This window comes from Acomys russatus, chromosome 19 (assembly GCF_903995435.1).
Source record: "Acomys russatus chromosome 19, mAcoRus1.1, whole genome shotgun sequence".
Classification (NCBI taxonomy): Eukaryota; Metazoa; Chordata; class Mammalia; order Rodentia; family Muridae; genus Acomys; species Acomys russatus.
Window position 1 is genome coordinate 31746429 of NC_067155.1, and position 14069 is coordinate 31760497.

At 44.3% G+C, this 14069-nt stretch overlaps 2 protein-coding genes and 1 pseudogene across 2 annotated transcripts in view; 1 reads left to right on the forward strand and 2 right to left on the reverse strand.

The window, feature by feature from the left end:
• The window catches only part of LOC127203988 (zinc finger protein 721-like), a 1570727-nt gene that overhangs the window by 1529223 nt on the left and 27435 nt on the right, over positions 1-14069 (reverse strand).
• LOC127203992 (zinc finger protein 431-like) overlaps positions 1-14069 on the forward strand; it is a 436824-nt pseudogene that overhangs the window by 415114 nt on the left and 7641 nt on the right.
• Positions 1-14069, reverse strand: part of LOC127204012 (zinc finger protein 120-like) — a 428901-nt gene that overhangs the window by 379525 nt on the left and 35307 nt on the right. The gene's annotated exons all lie outside the window — the stretch shown is intronic.

The following is a 14069-nucleotide window of genomic DNA, read 5'->3' on the forward strand; positions in this document are numbered from 1 at the left end:
ATGACTAGGGCCTGGGAACTTGAACTCAGTTTCATTCTATGACTAAATGGAAGCAGATAACAAAAAGGACACGTTTCTTTTGCATGGCACCAACATTTGCCTGTCACAGTCCAATGCATAAAAGAACAGACCCTGTAAAGAAACCCTATGAATAAGCAATGCGTTAAAGCCTTTTCATGGAGCAGTAGCCTTAGAAATCATGGGAAAAAAATCATCCTGCATAGAAATCCATAAATTTAGTCAGTTGGGAAAAGATATGTCATTCTATCTTTATACAAGAATAAAACCTTTGGTGTATAGCATCATATCCACGGGGAGGAGGTCTCCATCAGTCACTGTCATAGGGAAGGGGAATGGGGTAAATGCAGGAGGAAGGGAGGAATGGGAGGATGCATGGGATGGAATAGCAATTGAAATGTAATATAAATGATTTTATTTTTCAATTTAAAAAAAGAATGGAAAAAAAACCCTTTGGTGTATAATCATTCTGCGAAAACCTTTGCATTTCACAGTAGTCTCTGAGGATCTTAAATAACACATACAAAAAGGAATCTATGTCTATAAAGGATTGTTTTTTTGGTTTTTCGAGACAGGGTTTCTCTGTGTAGCCTTGGCCATCCTGGACTCACTTTGTAGACCAGGCTGGCCTCGAACTCACAGCGATCCGCCTTCCTCTGCCTCCCGAGTGCTGGGCTTAAAGGCGTGTGCCACCTCGCCGGCAAAAAAATCATTTTATCTTTATATCATCATAACCTTGAAGGAACTAAATTATTTGCCATGTTGACTTACGTGTAAGAGAGGAGATCGCCAATTGTGGTTGGTTGTTTATTAAAACATTCTGAGTAGGTGTTGAAGTTTGCTGTGTGTGTGGCACATCAATTTACAGAAGCTTATTAGGCCGTTGTGCTATTTCTTCTGTGACTGCTGCTCATCTTCTATTGCACTTTTACTTGGTAGCAGGTGTTTTTTGGCCTCATTTTATAGAGTTGTATGCCTATCATCTAAGTGGCCCATTCTTTATATAAATAGCAGGCACTGTGCGATCAGACGTTCAGTGTAAGCCTGCCTGGGAAAGGGTGCTGGGTGGTTTTTCCTGGATTTGTTTTTCATATTTTCACTAATTCCTGTCAGATGTTGCTGTTTGTTATGTCACCTGGCTTGAGTGTCAGTCATCAGTCAAGGCTACATTTGAACTCTTGATTCTCACGGGTCAGTCTCCTGAATACCACCGTAGGGTAGAAGATGTACCCCCAATATCTACATATTTTAACGATTTTAATGTTAAGATGGTAATAGAAGGAAATATAAGAAATGCTAGGGGCTGGAGAGATGGCTCAGAGGTTAAGAGCACTAGCTGCTCTTCCAAAGGTCCTGAGTTCAATTCCCAGTAACCACATGGTGGTTCACAGCCATCTATAGTGAGATCTGGTGTCCTCTTCTAGCAGGAAGGCAGAACACTGTATACTTAATAAATAAATAAATCTTAAAAAAAGAAAAAAAGAAATGCTAACTACCTTGTATGTGTATCCAAGGCAGGACTTTCATCTGCCTGGTAGAGATGTAATGAAGTAGGGAAATCAGCAGTCAGCTCTGTATCTCCCAGCACAGCTTGACTAGTCTGGATATAGATATGCCATTTGATGTGTGATCTTTCTTCATGTTCTCTTTAGGTTTTATTCGGCACTTCATTTTGAAGTGCTGCCTTCTTAGGGAATTTTTTTGAGATGCTAGATAATGTTGCAACAATGAGATTTATTTAAAAAAAAATAGCGTGTGTATGTGTGTGTGTGTGTATAAAATATGACTATAGGCTTTTAGGCAATGACATATACGTGGAGACTAGAAGGCAGTTCTGTGAGATCTGCTTTGGCTGTCTTTATATGATTACCAAGGTTAGGTTGCCAACCTTGCGCACCACAGACCTTTCCTACTTCTCTGTCTCAATGAAGCTCAAATAAGATTAGTTGAAACCTTAAAACAGTAAAATATCGTTTTCTATTTAGGTTGTAAAACCTATTGTCATCTAAGGATGGAGAAAAATGGGGAAATTTCAATAATAAATCCTATTTGCAACTGTTTTTTTTTTAATGTGTTAGTTTTTTCTTAGAGGTAAACACTTGTTCATAACATTTTCTCAGAATCAGAAATGAATGGCAGAGAATTGTCTCAGTGGGTAAAATTGCTTCTTGCTAAGCCTGATGACCTGAGTTTAGTCTCTAGGAAATTCATATTACTCCTACAAAGTTTTCTTTTATTTTTATACTGTCACATATGAACACTCACACACCAGCACATACATAAATAATAAGGGTTGGTGAGGTCACTTGGACGAAACATCTCCTTGGGTGTCATGGCTAGAACTCACATAGATAAACAGCAGTGAGTTGTCTCTCACCATCACATGCACATCATAGCACAGGTGTGCACACAGAAACGCAGTTCAAACATTTCTAAATGGGTGTAATTAAAGCAAAGAAATAGCCCAATTGTTGAGAACATACGAAAAGATTTGCTAGTTTAAATTATCATTGTAGATTTTTTGGAAGTATTAGTCTTTATCCAAACCATGATGGTTCCTTTCTAAATTTTATTTCATCTCTTCAGTCTCTGATTCAAAGACACATCATTTTAAAAACATCTCCTCTGTACATAGAGGTGCACCCCTGTCATCCCAGAGCCTAGGAGACAGCGGCAGGCCAACCTCTCTGAGTCTGAGGCAAGCTTGGTCCTCATAGTGAGTTCTAAGACAGCCATGGCTATGTAGAGATAACCTGTCTCAAAGATACATCAAAAACGGAGAGTATTTCTCATTTATGGAGATTTTCTAATATAATCTGACTGGTTTGGAAAAAAAATGTTTTGTTATCTTTACTCACATTAAGAAAACTGTGTTACCTAGAAACCTACAAGAAGACCATTAGGACGGGTGAATCTGGGTCCTGGGGTCCTGCTCCAATTATGGCACCAGCCACGGAGAATATAGGCAGCAAACTTCGAACCCCCTACCCAGACCTAGCCGATGGACAGGACATCCTCCACTGTTGAGTGGAGAGTGAGGTCTGACTTTCATACAAACTCTGGTGCCCCATTTTTGACCATGTTCCCTTGATGGGGAGGCCTGGTGGCACTCAGAGGAAGGATAACAGGTCACCAAGAAGAGACTCGATACCCTATGACCATATACGGGGGGTGGGGGGGCAGTCCCCTCAGTCACAGTCATAGGGAAGGGGAGTAAGGGGAAAATGGGAGGGAGGGAGGAATGGGAGGATACAAGGGATGGGATAACCACTGAGATGTGATATGAATAAATTAATAATATATTAATTTTTAAAAAGAGAGAACTGTGTTAACAGTGAAAATAAGAAGCAATGTGGAGAGTGCATTCACAGAGGACTAGAAATCCATTGAATCCTTCAACAACCATCTAGCCAATTTGATCACTTTCATGCGATAGAGACAGAAAGTGTAACGGAGCATCTTCATCCTCTGCATCATACTGACGTACTTGAAAGCTGGCAAGTTAATATTGCTGCTCCATTTGCTACCCACGTTTGAGTCCTAGCGTCCATATTCGAAGGCCCAGAATTACCTGTATTCCCAGGTCCAGGATATCTGGTGCATATTTTTGGCCTCCCAGGGCACCAGATATGCAAGTGGTAGGAAGACGCATTCATATGTGTGTGGTTTTTTTTTTTAAGATTTATTTATTATTTGTACAGTATTGTGCCTGCACATGTGCCAGAAGAGGGCACCAGATCTCATTATAGATGATTATGAAGCCACCATGTGGTTGATGGGAATTGAACTCAGGACCTTTGGAAGAAGAGCCAGTGCTCTTAACTTCTGAGCCATCTCTCCAGCCCCCATATGTGGTTTTACTATTGTAAAAAAAATGGTTTTCTTCATTTACATGTCTTTATTTTTAATTACCGTTGATTTAATTTCAGTGCATAAGCTTTGGAGCTGTGTAGACCAAGTACATGCCAGGTGTCTATAGAGGCTGGAAGAGATGCCGTGGTTGTTATGGGCAGTTGTAAGCTGTCTCTCTGGTGCTGGGAATCAAAGTTAGGCCCTGTGCATGAGTAGACAGTGCTTTTGACAACTGAGCCATCTATTTATCCCCATGAACGTGTCATTAATAGCAGTAATATGTTCATCTTTACCTCAGCCCTGATGATCCAAACGAAGCATAACTTAGACTTGGTGCTCAGCCCAAATGTAAAAACAAAAAACAAAACAAAACAAAAATCAACTAGGGAAGAGTACAGAATTGATCAGGAGAGAAATTGGCAATACAGGTCTTTACAAAGTGGTTGATCGCTTGACCAAAGCTACATACCAGACTGGGTTATCCTACCTGTGGTAGGGAGGCAGCGTGGGAGCTCACCAGGATGCATGTCAGGTGTTGACTCTGATGCCTTAACAATTATACTTTATTATGAATTTATTAAAGGAATGTACTATAATACCCAGATCGCGAGACCCCTGAAAAGACCACCAGGACGTGATACCAATACAGCATACACAGGGTCCTGTATTATGGGCTTGAGCTTGAACCCCAACCCTTCCTGATGCAACAGGAAGGAGGAAGGAGCGTGGCACAGAGCTTCAAGGGCAATGGGTTTATAAAAGGAGAAAACCATAAGCACTGTTTGAGGGTCACAGGAGTGTCAACGTTTAGGCAGGTTGGCTGGAGGCTGGATCTCAAGGGGAAGTTTGTTTGTTTGTTTGTTTTTAATCTCAGAGGAACATTGGATGCTGATTGTATCTAATCGGTCCGGTGGAGTTTCTGGAGACTGCTGGCAGGTGCAATTTACAGCAGTACGTGGTCACTCCCGGAATGCAGGGAGAAGTAAGGGTCACCTACAAGACAAGTTCTCACAGACCCTACAGCCCGTGGCATTAGTTACATAACATACGGAACATGGTATTACTTTGGTCCTTGCAGTACCTCCCTTACAACCCAACTACCCTAAATAGGAGGGAAAGGAGATTAAGGAGAACAAGTACGAAACTTTCTGGATTTCAGTTTCTCAGGAGTCTAGCAGATCCTCTATCCAACAGATGCCTCACCATCCATGAACTCAACCTAGAGCACTCAGCTGGGCTGGCTGTTCACTTGTCAATCTCCCATCATCCCCCGCTCCCCGCTCCCCACCCCTGTGCCATCAGGCCAGAACCTCTGACCCTCTCTCGTCTATTCCCCGAATCTTTTATTTTTCTCTCCTAATCCATGGTACTTTTTTGAATACAGTACTCTGGGCGGAGTCACAGGAGCCTGTTTGTGTTGGTTGACACTTCCTTTCTCTCTGAGTGTCTCTAAGATCTTTGCCTCTGTGGAGTCTCAGTGGGGTCAAGCCAGCCAAGACTGCTTTCACCTCGGGCCCAGTCTGAGGCCAGGTTACATTGTCTCCACAGTCAGCGGACATCTGCTGGAGTTGATGCCTGCTGTAAGGAAAGAGAAGGAATTCCAGGCGTGAAGACTGGCTTGTCTGAATGGGGCCACATTCTGCTTCCCTGACGCCTGAGCCCTGAGTAATGGTGACGCCAGGTGGCATTGAGGTTGTTGTCAGGGGAACCTGAGACTATAAGGCTCAGGAAATGAGTGGTTTACAAAGAGCTGCAGAGTCTGGATGAAGTAAAAGGGAGGAAGCTTTGGATGTAAACGGAAGAGAATTAAAGGCCCGAGACTAATGTTTGGGGTGTCCGTGAGGACGATCTATTGGATTCTTTGTATACATTCAGATGTGTCCGCCAGCCCCCTCCAGGTGCATTATCAGAAACCATTCAGGGGAAAGGAGTTGTGTGGCCTTCTGAAAGGCAAGATCTGCACTAACATTATGGCCCAGATTTGTTTCGTGCGTGCACGCCCCCTTCTGTTCCACACGGTTATTGCAGGCTTGGAATAAAGAATCCCTCACTGCCTATTGCTCCACAGGTGCAACTCTGTTTGGGCCAATTTCCTGCAGAATCTTAGGAGGATGATTTTACCACTCCTGATAATAATCCCTGTGTCAATTCAGGTAGCTTTGAGTCTTCCTGCTAATTAGCAGAAGGACTCCCAGGAACTGTGTATGCCTCTAAGGGTCAGGCATGTAGACTGCATTAAATTAGGCCTGACACAGATGTCTGACCTAGGGCAAACATTTCTGTAGGTCAAGCGATTAGAGAGAGGACTCCTGTACAGGAGTTGCTGCACTGAGCCTGCTGGAAAAAATGGACATGCTCTGCCGGACCTGACATGTGAGGATAAACTGCCTGGAATCTTTTTTCGGCTCTGGGAATCAAGATCCTGGATTCCAGCAAGTTGTGCCAAAGAAAGAAAGGGGCTGAGATTCCTGTTTACAAGCCCTTTTCTCTCAGCTAGAGTGGGAAGTTCTGAGAAGGTACCTGAAAGGTTCTCTACTCAGCCCCAAGCCAGTTGGAATCCTCTGAGTAAACAAGCCAGGGTCCCTTTGTCAGTCTAATTAAGACTGCCTGCTGTTAAGCAATCAAAGACTTTAGTGAAAGAAAAGCTTTGGCAGAAAGAGAGTTAGTGACCTCAGATGGCTCAGGTGGTAAAGTACAGGTTTTAAGTCTGGAAGTCTAGGGTTCAAAGCCACGGTCCAACTTGTCTACTTTCTTCCCTGAGCCTCTCAATGCTGGATATGACTTTGATTGACAGACTGCTCACCTGCATATCTCTATCTCTTGTCCCAAATAGCCTGTAGTAGCAGCTTTCATGAGGACTAGAACCTTACACCGCACTTTCTCTTTTGTTTGTTTTGACTTACAAAAGACAAAAAGGTACTTGTGGAAAAGAGACCCAAGATGGGAGGAGGAACTAAGCAGTGATAATCTCTATGGAAGAAGTTTTTTAAAATGAGCAAGACCAATGTTTAAAAGATGCATCAAAGCCACAATTCACACACATACAAAAGACCGAGGACACAAATACAGAAAACATCAAGTAAAAGTCCTATAACACAGCACTGTGGTTACAGTTCTTAGATGAATGGCTATAGTATGCTAGTCTAACCTCAGAGAAAGGTTGCTTTGCCTCCTCTGAGCAGCGTCAACTGCTTCCATATAGGACTAGGAAGAGTTCTTTTGTTTTGCTTTGGGTTTTAGGTTTTCGAGACAGGGTCTCTCTGTGTAGCCTTGGCTGTCCTGGACTCGCTTTGTAGACCAGGCTGGCCTCGAACTCACAGTGATGCACCTGCCTCTGCCTCCTGAGTGCTGGGATTAAAGGCGTGGGCCACCACCGCCCGGCTAAGAGAGTCAGTTTAAGCATACAAATATTTTAGTATTCGAGAAAATAATTTTGACTACTTAAAGTATCTTATTGTCTTTAAAAATATTTTAATTTATTTATTCACCTCACATCCCTATCATAACTTGCTTCCTCCTTTCCTCCAAGTCCCACCCTCCTGTCCTCCTCCCCTATCTTCTCTCCCCTATTCCTCTGAAAAGGGAAGCCCCCCCTTCCCCCACGACCAAGCTCATCAAGTCACATCAGGACCGAACATGTCCTCTTCCTCTGTGGCCTGGCCACAGACATAGGAGACTAATAAAGAAAAATCTCATTAAAGATATCATGCATTCGGCTCTGACTAATTCTCAAACAGGAACCACAGTAGAATAGATTTTCTAGTCCACATATGCTGTGACCCTCAAGTGTCTTTTGGGGTTCAGGGTCCAGGTCAATTTAAGTGGGGACAGAAGATTGTAAGTCCAGCCATTGGTAGACTGGAGACTTACACAGCAAAGATATTCCCAGAATTCTTTCTTTCTTTCTTTCTTTCTTTCTTTCTTTCTTTCTTTTTTCAGAATTATTTCTTAAGTACACCAGTGCCCTGACATTGCAAAACGCTCTTCAGTGACAGGGTCCCTAGAGGTGCCAGAAAATGAAAAAGATAGGAAAAATAGAAGGTAATGTTATGCCGAGATTACCCAGATCGTGAGACCACCAAAAAAGACCACCAGGACTCGATACCGATGCACTACACACAGGGTCCTGTATTATGGGCTCAGAGCTTCGGATCACAATCCTTCCTGACACAGCAGGATAGGAGAGTGATACCGGAGCTTCAAGGGTAATGAGTTTATAAGGAAAAACTGTAATTAGGGGTGGGGGTCACAGGGAAGCAAGGACAAAACCATAAGTGGGGGTCGTGAGTCTCAGGAATGCAGATCTTCCAGCAGGTTGGGTCCAGGAGGCTGAATCTCCAGGCATCATTGGGTGTTAATTGTATCTTCTGGAGAGTGTGGCGGGTTTAAGTTTAGGGCAGTGCGTGGTCTTTCCCAGAAAGCAGGAAGTAGTGGAATCACCTGGAGGACAACTTTCCCACAGAACATGGCATTAATAGTAGAATATAAATTACATGTAGAATATGGCATTAATTTTGCCCCTACAGTACAAAAGATAGAAGCCGGGGTGTGAATGTCTGCGATTATAGGCGTGCGCCACCACACCCGGCCTCAGGGTTGTTTTTAATTGAAATTTTTAATAAAATTTTTGTGAAGGTCTGGAAACATAGCTTGGTGGGACAACACTTACCTAATATGCAGAAAGCCTGGGTTTACTCCCAGGTATCAGGATTTGTGTAGCAGAGCTGAACGGCGAATTCTGCAATCACGCCATATGGCAGATCCATGTAAGTGGTTTTATTGGGGAAGAGCACACAGAGACTGTCTCTGGAGACACTGAGGGAGAGAGAGATGCGGCAGATGGAAGGAATTCTCTTTATAAGATGACCCCAGCCGGGCGTGGTGGTGCACGCCTTTTATCCCAGCACTCGGGAGGCAGAGGCAGGCGGGTCGCTGTAAGGTTGAGGCGAGCCTGGTCTACAAAGTTAGTTCAGGACAGCCAAGGCTACACAGAGAAACCCTGTCTCGAAAAACCAAAAAAAAAAAAAAAAAAAAAAAAGAACTGGCCAATCAGGGCCTCCCGTTAGACCTGCCAATCAAACGCGGAGGCGGGTTCTTCTCGGAGCCTTGCTGCAGGTTCAGTCGGAAGCTGAGCTGGCTTGAGAAGTCTGGTGTGCTGTGCTCTGAGCTCTGCTGCTGACTGTTGTGAGGAAGTTCGAGCAAGTTCCAACGTCCCGACATGGTGAGTGGAGGGTCACTGTCCACGGAAGGGAGCAGCAGGCTGCTGAGCAGAGCTTGCAGGAGAGGTGAGGTGAGTCTCGCGTGGAAAACAGAGGGTTTCGCTTTTGGAGGACAGACATTAGTGCTGCTGAAACTTAAATCTCTTCCTATCTGGAAATGGGCTGGAAGCCTGGGCCTGTAAATAATGAGGTTTCCCTCCAGCGGCACACTCTCAGCCTAAGGGAGGTGCTCGTGTCACTCAAGACTCGGCGTCCAATCAGGGCCTCCAGGTGGCCTGTCAGCACACAGAGAAGGCGGGTTCTGGGGGGCGCTGAGCTGCTGGTTCAGCTGGAAAGCTAAGCTGTTGTTGAATGGGTTGGTGTGCAGTGCTTTGAGCACTGCTGCTCAGGGTCGCTGCCCACAACGGGGAAGAGCAGGAAGGTGAGCAGCAGCCGCTGGTGTGGTGTGGTGGTTCCTCCCTGGGGTTGTGTGGTAAGCATAGGCCAGATTGGGCCACATGTGTGGTCCATTGTGGTCCTAGTCACTTCCTGGACCCTGCTGTGGCCTTTGAACTTTACTATGGGGGCTGCATCTGGGCAAAGGTTTTGGGTCAGGACTTCTTGTAGAAACATCTCAGGCAGGATCCAAACTCGGAAAACCTTAGTTTCTCTAAGATCTTCTACAAGTTCTGCCCTTAGACTTTAACATTTAGGTGTAAGATCCATTTGGAGTAAATTTTGTGGAGGTTGTAAAAGGCATCACATGAGCCGGGCGTGGTGGCGCACGCCTTTTATCCCAGCACTCAGCAGGCAGAGGCAGGCGGATCGCTGTGAGTTCGAGGCCAGCCTGGTCTACAAAGCGAGTCCAGGAAAGCCAAGGCTACACAGAGAAACCCTGTATAAAAAAAAAAAAAAAAAAAAAAAAAAAAAAAAAAAAAAGGCATCACATGCGTTGGGGAGCACTGCAATGTTAAGCTGTGATGGAAAAAGTAGAATTGATGATGTAAAGCATTTGCCTATGCTTAGAAAAGAGTAAGAGGCACCAAGTAGAATTTAGGTGAGGGAGGATTGCCTTCAAAATACCCCACAGATAAGTAGTATGCTCACCCAGCCTGTTAGAGGTTAGGATGCTGGGATGTATATGCTGGCTCACTAGGATTGTCCAGACATTTGGCTCTAAACCATGGCAAAGGAGTCACCCCTTACTATGACCAGCCACTAGGCCCATCTTCATATGAAGGACAAGCCTCTAACTAGCTGCTCAAGTATTGAGAATAAAGTAGAACGCCTCTACAGCAAGGGCCAATGCTTGGGAGAGCTGGTAAAGTTGGGGCCAGGACCTTTGGGGAGGTGTTGCTTCAGCTCCTGAGGACCCAAGTCTTGTCACTACCTAGAGCTCTGGTTCTCAGTCCCAAGGGCTCTGTGGGCTTGACCAGTGATGCCCCTGAGATGCCCAGGTTCCCTTCTGCAGATTGTTTCATTGGACTCCTCTTGAGTTGTAGCAGAGTTTCTCCTGACGTCATAAATGTCTCCCATTCTTTCTAGTTACCCCCTTTAAGAGGTACACAAGATGCTATTTTTTTTTTACAAAATGCTATTCTTAAAAAGGTTATGTAGGATAACTGTAGTTCCCCCCACCCGGTAACCGGGTCTCTCTGTGTAGCCTTGACTGTCCTGAACTCGCTTTGTAGACCAGGCTGGCCTGCAACTCACAGCGATCTGCCTGCCTCTGCCTCCCCAGTGCTGGAATGAAAGGCGTGCATCACCAGACCTGGTGTCAGGGTTGATTTTAATTGAAATTGTTTATAAAATTTCTGTGAAGTTCTGGAAACATAGCTTGGTGGGACAACACTTACCTAATATGCAGAAAGCCTGGGTTTACTCCCAGGTATCAGGATTTGTGTAGCAGAGCTGAACGGCGAATTCTGCAATCACGCCATATGGCAGATCCATGTATGCTCTTGGGGAAGAGCATACAGAAACTGTCTCTGGAGACACATGAGGACAAGAGAGATGCGGCTGATGGACGGAGTTCTCTTTATAAGATGACCCCAAAGATAGGCGAAAAGGAGGTGAGTGTGGTCGTGCATGCCTTTAATCCCAGCACTGGGGAGGCAGAGGCAGGTGGAATCCTGTGAGTTCAAGGCCAGCCTGATCTACAAAGTGAGTCTAGGACAGCCAAGGTTACACAGAGAAACCCTGTCTCCAACCGCCCCCCCCCAAAAAAAAAAACCAACCACCACCACCAACAGCAACAACAACAAAAAATCACGATAGGCCAAAAGTACACACGTGGTTTTATGGGCTTCTTTCCAGGGTAGCTGTGAGGTGGAGGAGGATCCTCTGTGCTGTGTGGATCTGTCACGACCAATAGGGGTGGCCCCCGGAAGTGTCCAGTCCTTCCCTGCACAGACTTTCTGTCTGGTAAAAGAGGAAGCTAACAAAAAATTCTATGAAATAAGAGAAGAGGGATGGATATGGGGGTAATGGCGAATTCACTTACGCCAGCCTGGCCTTCAACGGAAGTTTAGGATAGCCAAGGATACACATAGAAACTGTGTCTTGAAAAACAAAGAAAGAAAGAAAGAAACAGAGAGAGAGAGAGAAGAGAGAAGAAAAGAAAAAAGGAGGAAAAACTCTGTTGTGTTGATGGCTGACATAATCAAGCAAGGCTTTCTCATAGGGCCACAAGAATAGAAAATGGCCTAGATCTTTCTCAAATGCAGAACTATAGGAACATGCTTTGCAGAACCAGACACAGCAGCCTGTTGCCTAGGCATTGGGATCTATCCCTAAGGCCCTGGTGTATTAAGAATAAAGTAGAGTCTCTTCTTTCAGAAACATGTACAGGAGAGCTTCTATTGGTCTGTGGCCAGGGCCTTTGTGGAAGGCTTGTTTCATGGCCTGAGAACCAAACTCATCCCATTATTTGGTCCTATGTTTAGCAGTTCCAAGGCCACTGTTGGCTTGGTCAGTAATGTCTTCCAATACCCTATGTTCCCTGGAGCAGCATTGCTTTATTAGGCTCCTCCTGAGTTTGTTCCATTGTAGGATAATTTATGCTGACTTCTTAGAAGTCATTTTCTTCCCTTGTAAAGTATCCAAGATTCCTAAGGAGCTTACATGGCATAAGAGATAGCTGGTGCAAGACCTCCCCACCCCATCTTTTATACTTCCTACCTTCTACTTTTCCTATCTTTTCATCTTCTGAGACCTTCCACTTAGCAGCCTGTCACTGAATAATGACCTGCTGTTTGAGGGCACTTGTGCACTTAAGAAACATCTCAGGGAATATCTTTGCTATGCAAATCTTCCATCTGTCTGCATGTCTAGACTTGCCCTCTCCAGTCCATATTTAAATAGTTCAAAACATAACCTGGGTCCTGAACCTCAAAGAAACATTAGGCTGACACTAAACATGAAATGCAAAATCTATTCTCAGCTGGCTCTTCTTTGAGCATTAGCCAGAGCTGAGTGCATGCTGTCATTAAAGAGATTTTTTTTTTAAGCAGTCTTTTAATTGTGTGTGAAATGATTTCTCCCCGGGAGATTAATTCTAAGACAGCTGCATTTCATGCCTTTAGAAAAATGTTTCTGTGACAATCTGTGTTGACTCAGATCAACTTGATTCCAGTGTGCTGCTCCCCAGGGCAGCGACCTTGCTTTTCTCTTAGGTAAACGTCCTCTGTCCCTTACTAAATGGCTGCACCACATTCAGAGTCTTGAAACTACCTATTTGAGTCCTGTAGTGAACTGTCAATTGCAGTAACAGGAAAAGTGTTTCCATAAGGTGCCTGGCTTCTTCTTTCAGACCAGAAAAGGAGGAACAGTTTACTGTGTACACTGCAGGGTGAAACAAGGTAGTCAATATCTATATCACAGGGTCAAGTTTGAGAGAGTCAGCTGCAGGGGTCACCATTTTAAGAAGGGCCTGATTTCCACAGGATGAGTAATTTTGTAATTTCCCAAGAGGTATTAATGCATTCATATGAGTGAAAACTTCATACTGGTGGTTATTCCATTTGGGTAGGTTAGCTAGAGGCAGTGAAGCCTGAATTTCCAATTAAGGGACTGTCCTATGCAGTTAAGTGGAATCCTAGTTGACATAGATATATCAGCTCAGAAATTTGAGACCCAGGCTATTGGCTGCAACTATGTGTCAGGTTACAGAGTCCAGCAGCTAACATTGTATTTTTCTACTGATATTCCCTCAAAGACAGCCTGGCCTGCTTTTTTTGAGTATCAGTATGCCTATCTGTTTTTTGCAATTATATTCATCTGTTTAAAAAATTAATTGTTGATGTTAGTTTTAAATTTCATTTTTTAAATTCATCGCTGCTCTAATCTCCTATTTGTTTCTATTCCCGAATGTTTCTCAGTCATTAAGAACTTACTTCCTAGGCAAGTGCTGTGGCACATGCCTGTAATCTCAGCCCTCCAGGAGGCAGAGGCAAGCAGAAATCTGTGAGTTCAAGGCCAGGCTGATCCAGAAAGTGAATCTAGAACAGCCAAGGCTGCGTAGAGATACCCTGTCTTTAAAAACCAAAACTGAGGTGCAGAACTGTCTTCCAGGCAGTAGAGAGCAGAGGCAGGACTAGGTGTTCAAAGCAAATCTCACCTGAGCAGCATGAGGAGAGGGTGAGCTACGGAGACAGTGTTCACCGTGGAACAAGTATGAAAGCCCAGAGAAAAAGGATTGGATGAAATTCTTATTTCCCCCAGACAGGATTTCTTTGTGTAGCCTTCACTGTCTTGGATTCATTTTGTACACCAGGATGGCCTTGAACTCAAAGAGAGCCACCTGCCTCTGACTCCGTGAGTGCCGAGATTAGCGGCTCAGGCCACCCTGTCTGGAAACTCTTCTGGGTTTTTTCCCCCCTTTCTGATATTTCATTAGTATTCTATGAATTCCTTCAATTTTTGTAGGTTTGGGGACTTTCTGTGGATGAAAGGTTTTGGTTTTCTCTTGATTCTAAAGACTTGCCTCTTCATTTCTTGGCA